The 16123-nt window shown below is 43.1% G+C and overlaps 1 protein-coding gene and 1 non-coding gene across 3 annotated transcripts in view; both read right to left on the bottom strand.

Annotated features, from left to right (window-relative positions):
- GALNT16 (polypeptide N-acetylgalactosaminyltransferase 16) overlaps nucleotides 1-16123 on the bottom strand; it is a 97595-nt gene that overhangs the window by 53722 nt on the left and 27750 nt on the right. The window lies entirely within an intron of this gene.
- LOC133067613 (U6 spliceosomal RNA) lies at nucleotides 8054-8160 on the bottom strand. The gene has a single exon (XR_009695380.1). It is a non-coding gene; the product is annotated as a U6 spliceosomal RNA (small nuclear RNA).

Genomic DNA, 16123 nt, shown 5'->3' on the forward strand with positions numbered 1-16123 from the left:
GCAGCCAGCCTGCAGCTGAGTCCCTGATCCTCATGGTGGGCACTTTGGATAACTTCACCCAGCCTCAACCTCTGTACCTGCAGAATGGGGACAATGACAGAATCTGCTGCATGATGGGTTAATGAGAATTCACTGAGATAATTCTTGCAAAGCACAGTGCCTGCCACTCCCCGGATCCCAGCCTGTCGGCTCAAGCCTTTGCTGCAAGAGCATCACGGTTCAACTTCTCTCTCTGCGCTCCCAGCATCCCTCACTCCCTCACAGGCGTTGGTCCCCAGGCACTCCCAGCATGCAAATCTCTGGCTCAGAGCCAGTTTCCGGGAACCTAAGAGTCTAGGCGAGATCCCTTCGGGAGCCAGAGAAGACGGAACAAACAAGAGGACCAAGCCCTGAGCCCTGGCCCTCCAAAGTTTAAGGGTCAGGGAGGAGGAAGCCCCAGCACAGAGAGGGGAGGGAATGGCCTGCGGAGTGTGGTCTCGCCGAAGCCGGGTGACAAGGTAGAGAGAGTGACTGACAGCGTCAAAAGCAGCTGACAGGAAAGAAGGATGCAGACTGGGAATTAACGATGGGATCCAGTCACATGCGGGGCTTCCCTGGTAGCTCAGACAGTAAAGAATCTGCCTACAATGCAGGAGACCGGGTCCAGTCCCTGGGTTGGGAAGATCCCCTGGAGAAGGGAATGGCAACCCGCTCCAGCTTTTGTGCCCAGAGAATCCTACGGACAGAGGAACCTGGAGGGGCTACAGTCCATGGGGTCCCAGAAAGGAACCTGATACCACTGAGCAACTAGCAGATGAGGTCCTCGGTGACCTTGACAAGAGCGCTTCAGAGGAATAGTAGGAACAAAAACCTGATTGAAGTGGGTCAAGAAAGAATGGAAGCACAGACAACTCTTTCCAGTTTTGTTATTTCAGTGGTAGCACAGAAACAGCATGCTGCTTCCCCAGGGCCACGGCACACACTGAAATGGGTCCCTGAGGTGGACACCCGCCCTGTCCACCTCGGTCTCGACCTCGCGCAGAAGTCCTGCATGCTTCGTCCAGATTTTCCAGTTGTTCCCCAAGGGAAGGCCGCTCCAACACCTCATAGCTGGAAGCAGTAATGCAAGGCCTTGGCCAGTCACTCCTAGGTGATGTGGAGAGCGGAGTCTCAGGGTGTCTGAGGACACAGGATGTAGCTCTCATCCCCGGGCCTACCTCTGCAGGACAAAAGCTTCCAGCCCTTCTCCGGCATACCCCCTGCCGCAGCCCAGCGCCACAGAAGATACCCAATAAAGCCTGTACCAGATCTTCCCACTGGGCCCCCAGATTTAGTTTATTAAATTAAATCTTCCACCACAAAGACCACTTACTCACAACAGCTGTTGCCACGGCAACCAAGCAGCCAGCCTGCTGATCAAGCTAACAGTTACAAGCCTCCTGCCGATTACTTGGCTTGGTGAACCCAGGGGAAGATACCCCAAAAGTGTCTGAGAGGCTGGAGCACGGTAGGGGGACATGGGAAGTGAGAGAGGGGGACGCAAAGGGGTTTATGAGGTGCCGAACTCAGTGCTTTTATAATTTTTCCTTGAGCTCAGTCGCTTCAGTTGTGTCTGGCTCTTTGTGACCCAACACTTTGTGACCCTATGGACTTTGTCCCATGGTTCCTCTGTCCCTAGGATTCTTCAGGCAAGAATCCTGGAGTGGGTTGCTACGCCCTCCTCCAGAGGATCTTCCTGACCCAGGGATCAAACCTGTGTCTCCTGTGTCTCCTGCATTGCAGGTAGATTCTTTGCCCACTGAGCCACCTGGGAAGCCCTATAATTCTTCACCAACAGGCTGAGGCTGGGGGAGCTGTAAATAACTTGTGTCAGCGGGGTCCCCAGCTTTCTCATGATGTAGCCATTTCTCCAGTAATACCTGCTACATCCTCCACTCTCTTTCTGAAAGCTCAAGGACGGAGGGGCCCTCCAGGGGCCGAGAGGGGATCACACAGAGCCAGGAGAAAATCCCGCAAAGGAAGGTCAGGGCACTGAGCCTGGGACAACCTCGCCCTGAACAGAGTGTGCTCGTGGGCCCCAAGGTTGTTCTTGCGATGTTGGAACCCCTGGGTCCTCCTGACTGGTCCCAAGAGAAGCTGTTTGAACCAGTCCTGAATGTCTTTCTTTTTCTTTTAAACCTATCAAATATATTATTTTTTTTTTAATATTTATTTATTTTACTTTTGGTTGCTTTGAATCTTAGTTGCAGCATTTGGAATCTTCCTTGCAGCCCATGAGCTTAGTTGCCCTGCAGCATGTGTAATCTCAGTTCGCTAAACAGGGATTAGTCCCGGGCATCTTTAACCTGAAGTATAGTATGGTGACCAGGAACTTTGCAGTATACAGATAGGAGTTCAAGCCTCAGCTCCTTTACTTGCTACCTGTTTAACATTAGGCAAATTACTTAACCTCTCTGAATCTCGGGTTTTTCAGCTGTAAAATGTGAGCATAGTACCAAGGTCACCAAATTATTTCCAGAGTTAATTGAGGTTGAGTCCCTAAAGTATGCAACACACAAGTGCCTGGCACACAGCAATCTCATGGTAAGTGAGGAGAACTGTGTTTATTACTGCTATTGTTATCATCATCAATGATAATTACGTTGATTAACAGACCTAGAATACTGAAGACATAATTGAGAGACTTAAAAGAACTGAGAATAATAAAAGCAAATCCCAGCACAGTATATACATTAGGTATCATTTTTATTTAAAAAAAGAAATGTTAACAATGGAAAATAGTATGGAGGTTCCTCAAAAAACTTAAGAGTTGCCATAAGATCCAGAAATCCCACTCCCACCCAGACAAAACTATAATTTGAAAAGATACACGCATCCCTACATACACAGCAGTACTATGACAATAGCCAAGACAAGAAAACAACTTAAATGTCCACTGACAGATGAATGGGTAAAAAATGATGTGAGATATACATACACATACGTGGGCTTCCCTGGTAGCTCAGCTGGTAAAGAAGCCACATGCAATGCAGGAGACCCCGGTTCAATACCTGGGTCAGGAAGATCCCCTGGAAAAGGGATAGGCTACCCAATCCATTATTCCTGGGTTTTTCCCTGGTGGCTCCGACAGGAAAGAATCTGCCTGCAATGTGGGATACTTGGGTTCTATCCCTGGGATGGGAAGATCCCCTGGAAGAAGGCATGGCAACCCACTCCAGTTTTCTTTCTTTATTTATTTATTTTAATTGGAGGCTAATTACTTTACAATATTGTAGTGGTTTTTGCCATACATTGACCTGAATCCTCCGTGGGTGTGCATGTGTTCCCCATCCTGAACCCCCCCTCCCACCTCCCTCCCCATCCCATCCCTCAGGGTCATCCCAGTGCACCAGCCCTGAGCACCCTGTCTCACGCATCGAACCTGGACTGGCGATCTGTTTCACATAAGATAATATACATGTTTCAATGTTATTCTCTCAAATCATCCCACCCTCACCTTCTCCCACAGAGTTCAAAAGACTGTTCTTTACATCTGTGTCTCTTTTGCTGTCTCACATATAGGGTCATCATTACCATCTTTCTAAGTTCCATATATATGTGTTAGTATACTGTATTGGTGTTTTTCTTTCTGACTTACTTCACTCTGTATAATAGGCTCCACTTTCATCCACCTCATTAGAACAGATTCAAATGCATTCTTTTTAATGGCTGAGTAATATTCCATTGTGTATATGTACCATAGCTTTCTTATCCATTCCTCTGCTAATGGGCATCTAGGTTGTTTCCATGTCCTGGCTATTGTAAACAGTGTTGCAATGAGCATTGGGGTACACGTATCTCTTTCAATTCTGGTTTCCTCAGTGTGTATGCCCAGCAGTGAGATTGCTGGGTCATATGGCAGTTCTATTTCCAGTTTTTTAAGGAATCTCCACACTGTTCTCCATAGTGACTGTACTAGTTTGCATTCCCACCAACAGTATAAGAGGGTTCCCTTTTCTCCACACCCTCTCCAGCATTTATTGCTTGTAGACTTTTTGATAGCAGCCATCCTGACTGGCATGTAATGGTAACTCATTGTGGTTTTGATTTGCATTTCTCTGATAATGAGTGATGTTGAACATCTTTTGATGTGTTTGCTAGCCATCTCTATGTCTTCTTTGGAGAAATGTCTGTTTAGTTCTTTGGTCCATTTTTTTATTGGGTTGCTTCCTTTTTCTGGAATTGAGCTGCAGGAGCTGCTTGTATATTTTTGAGATTAATTCTTTGTCAGTTGCTTCGTTTGCTATTATTTTCTCTCATTCTGAAGACTGTCTTTTCACCTTATAGTTTCCTTCGTTGTGCAAAAGCTTTTAAGTTTAATTAGGTCCCATTTGTTTATTTTTGCTTTTATTTCCATTACTCTCCACTCCAGTATACTTGCCTGGAGAGTCCCCATGGACAGAAGAGGCTGGTGGGCTATCATCCACGGAGTCACAAAGAGTCGGACACAACTAAGTGACTAAGCACAACACAGCATATATACATGTATATAAAATATACATGTGTATAATGGAATATTGCTCAACCATTAAAAAGAAGGAAATAATGCTATTTGCAGCAACATGAATGGACCTAAAGATTATCATACTAAGCGAAAGATAACACATGATATCACTTATCTGTGGAATCTAAAATATAACATAAATGAACATATCTATGAAACAAAAGGAGAATCGGGGTCTCCTGCATTGCAGGTGGATTCTTTACCAATTGAGCTATCAGGGATGCACACTCACAGATATAAAAACAAAGACTTGTGGTTGCCAAGGGTGAAGCAGAGGGATAGATTAGGACCTTGGTATTAGCAGATGCAAGCTATTATATATAGAATGGATAAACAACAAGGTCCTACTGTATAGCACAGAAAACTATATTCAATATCCTGTGATAAACATAGGGGAAAAGAATATGAGAAAGAATATATATATATATATATATATATATATGTATAACTGAGTCACTTTACTGCACAGAAATTAAACACAGCATTGTAAATCAACTATACTTCAATAATTTTTTTTTAAATGGTAACTGGATATCTTCAGGTGATGGCACTATGTTTTCTTTTTTCTTTGATTTTTGTCTTTTCAAGTTTCCTGAACAGAACAGGTATTACTTCTGTAATTAGAAAAAAATGCTTTTTTAAAAGGTTAGAGATAAACATTAAAAATGAGCTACAGTCTAAAAACCATTGAAGAATATACTTTAAATGAATGAATTATACAATGTGTGAGTTATATTTCAAAAAACTGTTGCCCCCAAAATGCCTTAAACACGATACAAGGTAGGCAGGAAATAACTCATTCAAAACTTCTTAACAAAAAACGTATAAACTAAAGCAAAACAAGAAGGACAAGAAAGAAAGAAAATGGGGCAAGAGCTGACAAGCAACTATTAGGTAAAAGTTTAAAAACTGGGTAACATGCTGTTGGTGAGGCAATGGGGTTGAAATACTTGCATAGATTGCTGGTAGTTGTGAAATGGTATAACTATCAAACAGAACAATCAGTGAAAATTACAAATGCCACAAATGTAATACACTGTCTGGCCCACCAATTCAGTTTCAGAAATCTATAGATATTCTGTGTAAGTGAGAAATGATGGACATACAAGTTTACAGACCATGGCATGGTCTTTGAAAGTAAAAAACTGGAAACAGCCCAAATGTCTACCAGTAGGTGGCTGTTTGTCTAAGCTGTGGTACGGCCATACAATAGAATAGTATGAAGCTATAAAAATAAAGATACCAAGAATAAGGAAACTATATTCTGATATGAAAAGATTTTGAAGCTATATTATTAAGTTAAAACCACCAAAGTACAAAATAGTATTATAGTAAACATGCTACCATTTATGTAAAACGTAGGCAAAGACTACATATTCCTATTTTCTTACATATGCATTCTGGAAATATGAAAATAACAGAAATATGAAATGAAAAATGAAACAGAAAAATGAAAAAATATGAAAATAACAGAAACTGGAGGGCACAGCTGAGCAGATGGGGAATAGAACTTTCCAGAATGAAATGTTTCACTGCATATCTTTTCAAACTCTTTGACCTTAGAATCTTATGAATACTTAACTTATTAAAATTGAGTAAAACTTCATATGCTTAAAGGAAGAAGTTAAAGAAGGCAATGACATGTTTTCTGGGAGAGGTCTAGATGAAACAATGGTGGTAGATGTTAACACTAAATGTTGAAGCTGATTGATGGGTCTGTGGCGGTTCACTGTGTGTTTGAGAATTTTTCACAGTGAATTATCAGAAATGTAAAAGATAGTCATAATAACCAAATGCTGGAAACAATCTGAATGTTTCTTAGCTAGTAAATAGGTAAACAAAATGTGGTCTATCCATACAATGGAATACTAATCATTAGCAAAATGCAACAATCAACTGATAAGCAAATTGCAAACTGGATGAACCTCAAAAACATCACACAAAGGGAAAGAAGCCAGACACATGACCATATGTAGTATGTGTATACTACATGTGTATAGTATAGTATATATATTGTATAGTATAAAGTATGATTCCATTTCTACGAAATGTCCCAAAAGGGCAAATCCATAGAGACAGAGAGCAGATGAGTGGTTGCCTGGGGCTGGGAGCGAGAAGGAAAAAGTGAAAGTGAAAGTCGCCCAGTTATGCCCCGACTCTTTGCGATCCCATGGAGTAGTCCATGGAATTCTCCAGGCCAGAATACTGGAGTGGGCAGCTGTTCCCTTCTCCAGGGGATCTTCCCAACTCAGGGACCAAACTCAGCAGATTCTTCACCAGCTGAGACACAAGGTAACTCCAGTATTCTTGGGCTTCCCTTGGGGCCCAGTTGGTAGAGTCTGCCTTCAATGAGGGGGACCCGGGTTCGATCCCTGGGTTTGGAAGATCCCCTGAAGAAGGGAAAGGCCACCCACTCTAGTATTCTGGCCTGGAGAATTCCATGGATTATACAGTCCATTGGGGTTGCAAAGAGTGGGAAAGGGAAATGACTGCAAATGGGCAGAAGGGATCTTTCTGTGATAATAGAGATATTCTAAACTTGATTGTGGTCATCTGTGCAACTCTATACATTTAGGGAAAGTCACTGAATGAATTTCATGGTGTGTAAATTATACCTCACTTAAGTGACTTTAAAAAGTGAAGGGATTGGGGCTACTAAGGGGTGGTAGTGGTTAGAAGCAAGGGTCCTGGCATTTGACTCACTGGGTTAAAATATCAGCTCTCCCAGTTCATCTGGGCAAGCTATCTCCTTCCAATGTCCCAGTTATGTCCCATAGAGTGGATCTGTAGTAACTAATGCTTACTATTAATGCCAGGCATTATTTCAAACACTTCACATATGTTTTTCCTGTTAATAAGCCTTACAACTCTCCCCCGGTGATCATTTAAATCATTTTACAAATTAGGAAATTGGGCACAGAGAGGTTAAGTGATTAGCCTGCCCAGTCACACAGCTAACCAGCAGGATAGCAGGTAACCTGATTTTAAGAATCAAGTGCTTTAACCATCTGACTGCACTACCTCACAATGACACTGCCTAACTCAGGTTCTTAAGGGAACTAAATAAAAATAACTAATACAAAGTGCTTGACCTAAATTAAGTGCTCAGTAAATGCTAGCCAGGGAAGAAACCACCATCTAATTGACTCAAATGGCATGGGTTTGTTCAGCTGTATTTTGAAATGTTCAGACAATAAAAAGCCAAGCCTGTTTAAGAAATAGTCTGAAAGGAAAGTGCTAAACCCTACAGAGTAGCCATAAAAAATCTCTTTTCTATCTGGTTTAGATATTAACGGATGGAGAGAGTAGAGAGAAGCCAGTGCTATTCCTAACTTGTATTTAAGTGCTTGAGTTTCTTGCAAGGCAATGGGACAGTGTGCTGAGGAGTTTGGAGCCCAGTCTTTGGGGCAAAACAGAACCAGTTTAACCTCAGCTCCTCAACAAATTTGGCCATCCAGTGACAAGATATTTAACTTCTATTATGTCTCATCATCCTCATCTGTAAAACAGATTTTATTTATTTATTTATTTAAAAATATGGAACGCTTCACGAATTTGCATGTCATCCTTGTGCAGGGGCCATGCTAATCTTCTCTGTATCGTTCCAATTGTAGTATATGTGCTGCCGAAGCGAGCACTGTAAAACAGATTTAAAAAAAAAAAAAAAGGTCCAGCTTGGGGGATGTGAGGATTACATACTGTAACATGTATAAAGTGATCAGCCCAAGTTCATGACACATACTTAGTACTTAATAAATGAAAGTGCTTGTCTTCCATCTAACTTTCTTATCACCTACAGGTATATTTCTCATTATAGATCATTAAGGAAGCATTGCACTTATTGTTTGGTCGCTAATCATGTCTGAGTCTTTGCAACCTCATGGACTGTAGCAAACCAGGCTCCACTCTTCGCTATCTCCCAGGGTTTGCTCAAATTCATGCCACTGAGTTGGTGATGCTATAAAGGAAGATTGACCAAACATCTTGTGCTCCTAGCACTGTGATCTGACCCTCTACATTGGGACAAGGCTGCCCAGTGGGCCAGTCCTGTCCTTAACCCGCAGGGGAGCTGGGAACTGCAGCCACTGTCCCCAGGAGGCGTCTGCCAGCCTCTCCATAGGGCATGCAAACCAGATGGGTGACAGGAAGCCAACCCCTCTAAAGACCAAAGGAGGAGTGGCTTTAAGTAGGTCTGTGAATTTGGCAGAAGAAAGATTATCATGATTAGGACAGAATAATTCTCCATCTCCCCAGACAGCAGAGACAGAACAGCTGGGTCTAGGCTGGGCCAAGAGGCTGGCCAAGTTAGGCCCAAAGAAGGACTTCCTGTGACCTTAAGACCAGTGAAGGGTGTGGAAGGAGCTCTGCCTTGGTGTCTTCAAGGGACAAGGGACAGCGGAGGGGAAAATACTCTCCCCTGGGCCCTGGAATGGCACTCCCAGTCTCTGCCCTGCCTGCTTTGGTTTCCGTCTTCCCTCCCAGGAGGAGCAGTGGTGGTGGTTTAGTCGCTAAGTTGTGTCCAACTCTTGTGACCCCCATGGACTGTAGCCTGCCAGTCTTCTCTGTCTGTGGGATTCTCCAGTCAAGAATACTGGAGTGGGTTGCCATTCCCTTCTCCAGGGGATCTTCCCAATCCAGGAATCAAATTCCTGCATTGGCAGCCGGACTCTTTATCCACCGAGCCATCGGGGAAGCCCTAACCTCTCTGTAAGCATAATACCTATCCCACAGAGATGCTGGGAGAAGAAAAGGAGATCATGTGTGTAAAATGCTTAGGCCGGTGCTGGGCACAGGGTTACTGCTCCACAAATAGCTCTGTTATTAAGCTGGTGTTGAGGCTGAGACAAAGCCAATCGTGGGTCCCCTTCCCTGTCTTAAAGAGGAAGCTGGCAGGATACCATCTGGGCTCTGCCCGGGGGAGCATCCAAACCTCTTCCCAAGTCTGCAGTGCCTGTGGGGTCCTGCCCACCAAACCCACCACAGTGCCGACTCTGGTCCTTTATGCTTTTATGGCACTTGGACAGTTGGTGAAGCCATTTCACATGCACTGTCTCATCTGATAAGCCTATGTACATTATAATTGCAATTCTACAAATTAAAAATGGAGAGATTCAAGGTGTGGGCAGATTCCACAGCCAGTGAAGGGAGACTGATGCTCAGGCACTGAACTTGTGTTCCATATAATTCTGGGTCTTCCTGGCAGAGGTGAGGGTTTGTCCTGCCCTGGCACGCATTCCCTCTCCTGCCTGAGCTTCAGGGCCCAGTGGTCTGTGAGCTCAGGCCCGGAGGCCAGAGTCAAGGTTAGGGCTTGGTGCATGTCTGTGGGAGGGCTGTTCCCTCTCACTGCCCTGACGAAGAGCAGGAGAGGTGGGGTCAGGCCCTGTCTCACTGGGACCAAGCCAGGGGTCCACACAGCTGGTCTACCTGGGATCACCCAGTGTAGAGACATGGGAAATGGAGTTGAGTCCTCTCAGGAGATTTGGGGAACAAACCTCAAACACGTCTATGAAAAACAAATTTTTTTGGACAGAATTTTAGGTGATTTTTATTTTCCTATTCCGTCTGTATTTTAAACTATTTACAGTGACTATAATTTTTTTATTGAAGTATATATGATTTATAATGTTGTTAGTTTCTAGTGTATAGCAAAGTGATTCAGTTTTATATATATATATATATATATATATATTCTTTTTCAGATTCCTTTCCATTATAAGTTATTGCAAGGTACTGATCTATGTAAATTTTCAAAATATGAAGTCTTATTAAAAAAAAAAAACAACAAAGACCAACCCTTCCTTTAACCACTGAAGTTGAGAATTTAAATATGAAAACAGGGTCACTGAGCCCCCATGGGCCTGGAAGTCCCTCTCTCCCTCCCTGTGGGCACAAGCCCCTCCTCTGAGAATCACAGGTATCCATGGGCCCTGAGAGCTGCAGGGATCTTGGGGGCCCCAAGATCTGCATCTGAAGATCACAGGCACTCCATGGGCCCCTAGAACTGCACAGAGCCTTCCTAGCTGAGGCTTGCATCTCTAACACAGTTTAACTGTCGTCAATGAAGGAAGTGGGGGGAATTCCCTGATGGTCCAATGGAAAGGACTCCACACTTCCACTGCAAGGGGCATGGGTTGGACCCCTGGTTGGGGAACTAGGATCCCGCATGCCTAGTTCAGCCTAGTGTAGTTATAAATAAGTAATAAAATAAATAATGGATCTGGGATGGAGGGTTTGGGCAATTAATTATTTCCAGATAGGGCTGAAATAGCATTTTCATCCTCCATCCTCATTTCCAAGGGCTGGTCATTTTCTGAGACCATCACCGCTGGGGTTGAAATTCTGTTCCCGGCCCAGAGGGAAAGTGTACAGGGAACTTCCCTCCGCAGGTCTGCCTGAAGGCAGGTGCTCTCGGGAGCCACATTCTTAATGTGAATCTTTCAATCACTCTCCACCGCAGCATCTGGAGGTCAATGAAAGCCTTACTATTTTTAAAATGTTTTCTTGTTTCTTGATGTAAGCCTGTAATGCTATGAACCTTCCCCTTAGCACTGCTTTTACAGTGTCCCATAGGTTTTGGGTTGTTGTGTTTTCATTTTCATTCATTTCTATACATATTCTGATTTCTTTTTTGATTTCTTCTATGATTTGTTGGTTATTCAGAAGTGTGTTATTTAGCCTCCATATGTTTGAATTTTTAACAATTTTTTCCCTGTAATTGAGATCTAATCTTACTGCACTGTGGTCAGAAAAGATGACTGGAATGATTTCAATTTTTTTGAATTTTCCAAGACCAGATTTATGGCCCAGGATGTGATCTATTCTGGAGAAGGTTCTGTGTGCACTTGAGAAAAAGGTGAAGTTGATTGTTTTGGGGTGAAATGTCCTATAGATATCAATTAGGTCTAGCTGGTCCATTGTGTCATTTAAGGTTTGTGTTTCCTTGTTAATTTTCTGTTTAGTTGATCTATCCATAGTTGTGAGTGGGGTATTAAAGTCTCCCACTATTATTGTGTTACTATTAATTTCCTCTTTCATACTCGTTAGTGTTTGCCGTACATATTGCGGTGCTCCTATGTTGGGTGCATATATATTTATAATTGTTATATCTTCTTCTTGGATTGATCCTTTGATCATTATGTAGTGTCCTTCTTTGTCTCTTTTCACATCCTTTATTTTAAAGTCTATTTTATCTGATAGATGCAGAGAAAGCCTTTGACAAAATTCAACACTCATTTATGATTAAAACTCTCCAAAAAGCAGGAATAGAAGGAACATACCTCAACATAATAAAAGCTATATATGACAAACCCACAGCAAGCATCACCCTCAATGGTGAAAAAGTGAAAGCATTTCCCCTGAAATCAGGAACAAGACAAGGGTGCCCACTCTCACCACTACTATTCAACATAGTGTTGGAAGTTTTGGCCACAGCAATCAGAGCAGAAAAAGAAGTAAAAGGAATCCAGATAGGAAAAGAAGAAGTGAAACTCTCACTGTTTGCAGATGACATGATCCTCTACAGAGAAAACCCTAAAGACTCTACCAGAAAATTACTAGAGCTAATCAATGAATATAGTAAAGTTGCAGGATATAAAATTAACACACAGAAATCCCTTGCATTCCTATATACTAACAATGAAAAAACAGACAGAGAAATTAAGGAAACAATACCATTCACCATTGCAACAAAAAGAATAAAATACTTAGGAGTATATCTACCTAAAGAAACAAAAGACCTATACATAGAAAACTATAAAACACTGATGAAAGAAATCAAAGAGGACACAAACAGATGGAGAAACATACCGTGTTCATGGATTGGAAGAATCAATATTGTCAAAATGGCTATTCTACCCAAAGCAATCTATAGATTCAATGCAATCCCTATCAAGCTACCAACGGTATTTTTCACAGAACTAGACCAAAGAATTTCACAATTTGTATGGAAATACAAAAAACCTCGAATAGCCAAAGTAATCTTGAGAAAGAAGAATGGAACTGGAGGAATCAACCTGCCTGACTTCAGACTCTACTACAAAGCCACAGTCATCAAGACAGTATGGTACTGGCACAAAGACAGAAATATAGATCAATGGAACAGAATAGAAAGCCCAGAGATAAATCCACGAACCTATGGACACCTTATCTTTGACAAAGGAGGCAAGGATATACAATGGAAAAAAGACAACCTCTTTAACAAGTGGTGCTGGGAAAACTGGTCAACCACTTGTAAAAGAATGAAACTAGAACACTTTCTCACACCATACACAAAAATAAACTCAAAATGGATTAAAGATCTAAATGTAAGACCAGAAACTATAAAACTCCTAGAGGAGAACATAGGCAAAACACTCTCCGACATAAATCACAGCAAGATCCTCTATGACCCACCTCCCAGAATATTGGAAATAAAAGCAAAACTAAACAAATGGGACCTAATTAAACTTAAAAGCTTTTGCACTACCAAGGAAACTATAAGTAAGGTGAAAAGACAGCCCTCAGATTGGGAGAAAATAATAGCAAATGAAGAAACAGACAAAGGATTAATCTCAAAAATATACAAGCAGCTCCTGCAGCTCAATTCCAGAAAAATAAATGACCCAATCAAAAAATGGGCCAAAGAACTAAACAGACATTTCTCCAAAGAAGACATGCAGATGGCTAGCAAACACATGAAAAGATGCTCAACATCACTCATTATTAGAGAAATGCAAATCAAAACCACAATGAGGTACCATTACACGCCAGTCAGGATGGCTGCTATCCAAAAGTCTACAAGCAATAAATGCTGGAGAGGGTGTGGAGAAAAGGGAACCCTCTTACACTGTTGGTGGGAATGCAAACTAGTACAGCCGCTGTGGAAAACAGTGTGGAGATTTCTTAAAAAACTGGAAATAGAACTGCCATATGACCCAGCAATCCCACTTCTGGGCATACACACTGAGGAAACCAGATCTGAAAGAGACACGTGCACCCCAATGTTCATTGCAGCACTGTTTATAATAGCCAGGACATGGAAGCAACCTAGATGCCCATCAGCAGATGAATGGATAAGGAAGCTGTGGTACATATACACCATGGAATATTACTCAGCCATTAAAAAGAATTCATTTGAATCAGTCCTAATGAGATGGATGAAACTGGAGCCCCTTATACAGAGTGAAGTAAGCCAGAAAGATAAAGAACATTACAGCATACTAACACATGTATATGGAATTTAGAAAGATGGTAACAATAACCCTATATGCAAAACAGAAAAAGAGACACAGAAATACAGAACAGACTTTTGAACTCTGTGGGAGAAGGTGAGGGTGGGATATTTCAAAAGGACAGCATGTATACTATCTATGGTGAAACAGATCACCAGCCCAGGTGGGATGCATGAGACAAGTGCTCGGGCCTGGTGCACTGGGAAGACCCAGAGGAATCGGGTGGAGAGGGAGGTGGGAGGGGGGATCGGGATGGGGAATACGTGTAAATCTATGGCTGATTCATATCAATGTATGACAAAACCCACTGAAATGTTGTGAAGTAATTAGCCTCCAACTAATAAAAAAAAAAAAAAATGTTTTCATTTGGTTCTGTCAGTACATCAACAGTGAAACCAGAGGGTAAAGCCCATGTCAGTCTCTGGGCTCCTCTGGGGAGGCACCAAGGACAGATGATTCTGGGAGCCCGCCCCTGCAGAGCTGTTCCCAGTGCACGTGGCCTGGGTTCAATTCTCATAGCTTGAGACAATTTTCTCCTCCCCCGCCTTCCTGTTTGCCTGCAAGGCCATCCAAGATGTTGGCTTCCTGAAGCAAAAGGTCCTTCTCCTGGGAGTACTGAATCTGGTAAAACTGCCTTTCAGGGACCTTGCCAAGGTCCAGCATGAAGATGTGGGTCAAAGTGCAAACTTGAGAGTATCTTCAGATATGAGTTCTGAGGGCAAAGATGCACGTGTGGGTATGTAGCAATAGCTAGCACTATGGCACTGTCTCTTGCTTTTAAGAATCTTACACATTACATCACTGACAATGACCAACAGAACATATATTCATATTAAATTAATTAACAAAAATAGCTCAGAACGATTTCTACATTGGGTACGGAAGACAGCTTTTGTTTTGGGAAGCCCAGCATTCATTTCGCCTTCTGAGGATCACTCTGGTTTCCTTTTAGGGAATGGCCTCTTATCTCTGAAGGCAAACTCGCTGAGAAGGTAAACCATCCAAGGGTCTCCTCCGACCCACCAACATCACTACAGAGGCCAGAGGGGTCCCTCCCTGCAGGCCTCTTTGGAGACATCTCACTTCTTCCCACAAAAGGGCAACCACAGAACTTAAGTGGGCCATCAAGGCCTTTCCAGGGCTTAGGCTTGAGACCAGCATCAGGGAAGTATAAATGGTGGGGGAAAAAAGTGAAAGTGTTAGTTGCATCTGACTCTTTGCAATCCCATGGACTGTAGCCCACCAGGCTCCTCCGTCTATGGAATTCTCCAGGCAAGAATACTGGAGTGGGTTGTCATTTCCTTCTCCAGATAGATCTTCCTGATCCAGGGATTGAGCCCCGGTCCCCTGCATCACAGGTGGATTCTTTACCACCTAAGTCACCAGGGAAGTTGTATATGGAGAGCCTTCTAGCAAAGTAAAGCCTTCAGAGGTTTTGATCACCTGAAGCAGCTGGCTCCCAGCCTCCCAGGTATCTTCATAGCAATATATTCACCTACAACTGAGGTCCACCATGCTAACAACCAGAAACTCTAAAATGGAGATCCCATCAAAGTGATGACTTCCACATGGGCTTAGCCACTCAGCTTCTCTAAGGCCTCTAGCACCTCAGCATCCCTCAGGTGCTCCAAAAGAAACATAATTAAGGGCCTTTATCCACGGGCCAAAAAAAAAAAAAAGCCATGTCATCGTCAGACCCAAACATGAGCCTGGACCACATGTACTCTTTCTCTAGATTCTGCCTTTTCCAGATGTTGGGTTGAGTTTTTAAGTTTCTGAGGCTATGGAGACAAACTATTTTTCCTACCCACAGAGTTCTGGGCTGATGGAAACCTGCTGGAACCTTCTGGTCCTTGAGGATGTACCCTGCCAAAGGCCCATGAATCTCGTCTCCAAGTGATTCCAAGTGGGAAACTAGTGAGGTCTGGGGCCACAATTCTCTAGGCCAGCTAGGTGCTCACTCAGCTCAGGAATAAAGGCAATGCCACTGGCCACTCTGGGCCTTAGGGATGCACTAGTGCTGGGGTTACTGGCTGGAGCGCTGGGGTCTCTGGGGCCTGACATGATGGTGTAGGAGCAATTTAGTAGCATCTCCACTAAACTTATCCACCACCAACTGCATCAGAGGGTTTTTTTTTTTTATTCTAGAGGGTTCTTGACAGCCGGCTGTCAACCCATTCAGACTGCCTTCTGGTTCACCCTAATGCAGAACAACTGCCCTGTGGCTTTGAGAAAAGGCAGCGTGGTAAAGGCAGCATGGTGTAGTGTGAAGAGTTGTGGCCAGGAGGTTGGAAGCCTTCATCCCAGCCCTCGTCTGCACAAACAAGCTGTGTGGCTTTAATCAGGGGAACCCTCTGCAGCCTTCACTTCTTCCCTGTAAATCAGGCCACGA

The sequence above is a fragment of the Dama dama genome, chromosome 12 (assembly GCF_033118175.1).
Source record: "Dama dama isolate Ldn47 chromosome 12, ASM3311817v1, whole genome shotgun sequence".
NCBI classification, from domain to species: Eukaryota; Metazoa; Chordata; class Mammalia; order Artiodactyla; family Cervidae; genus Dama; species Dama dama.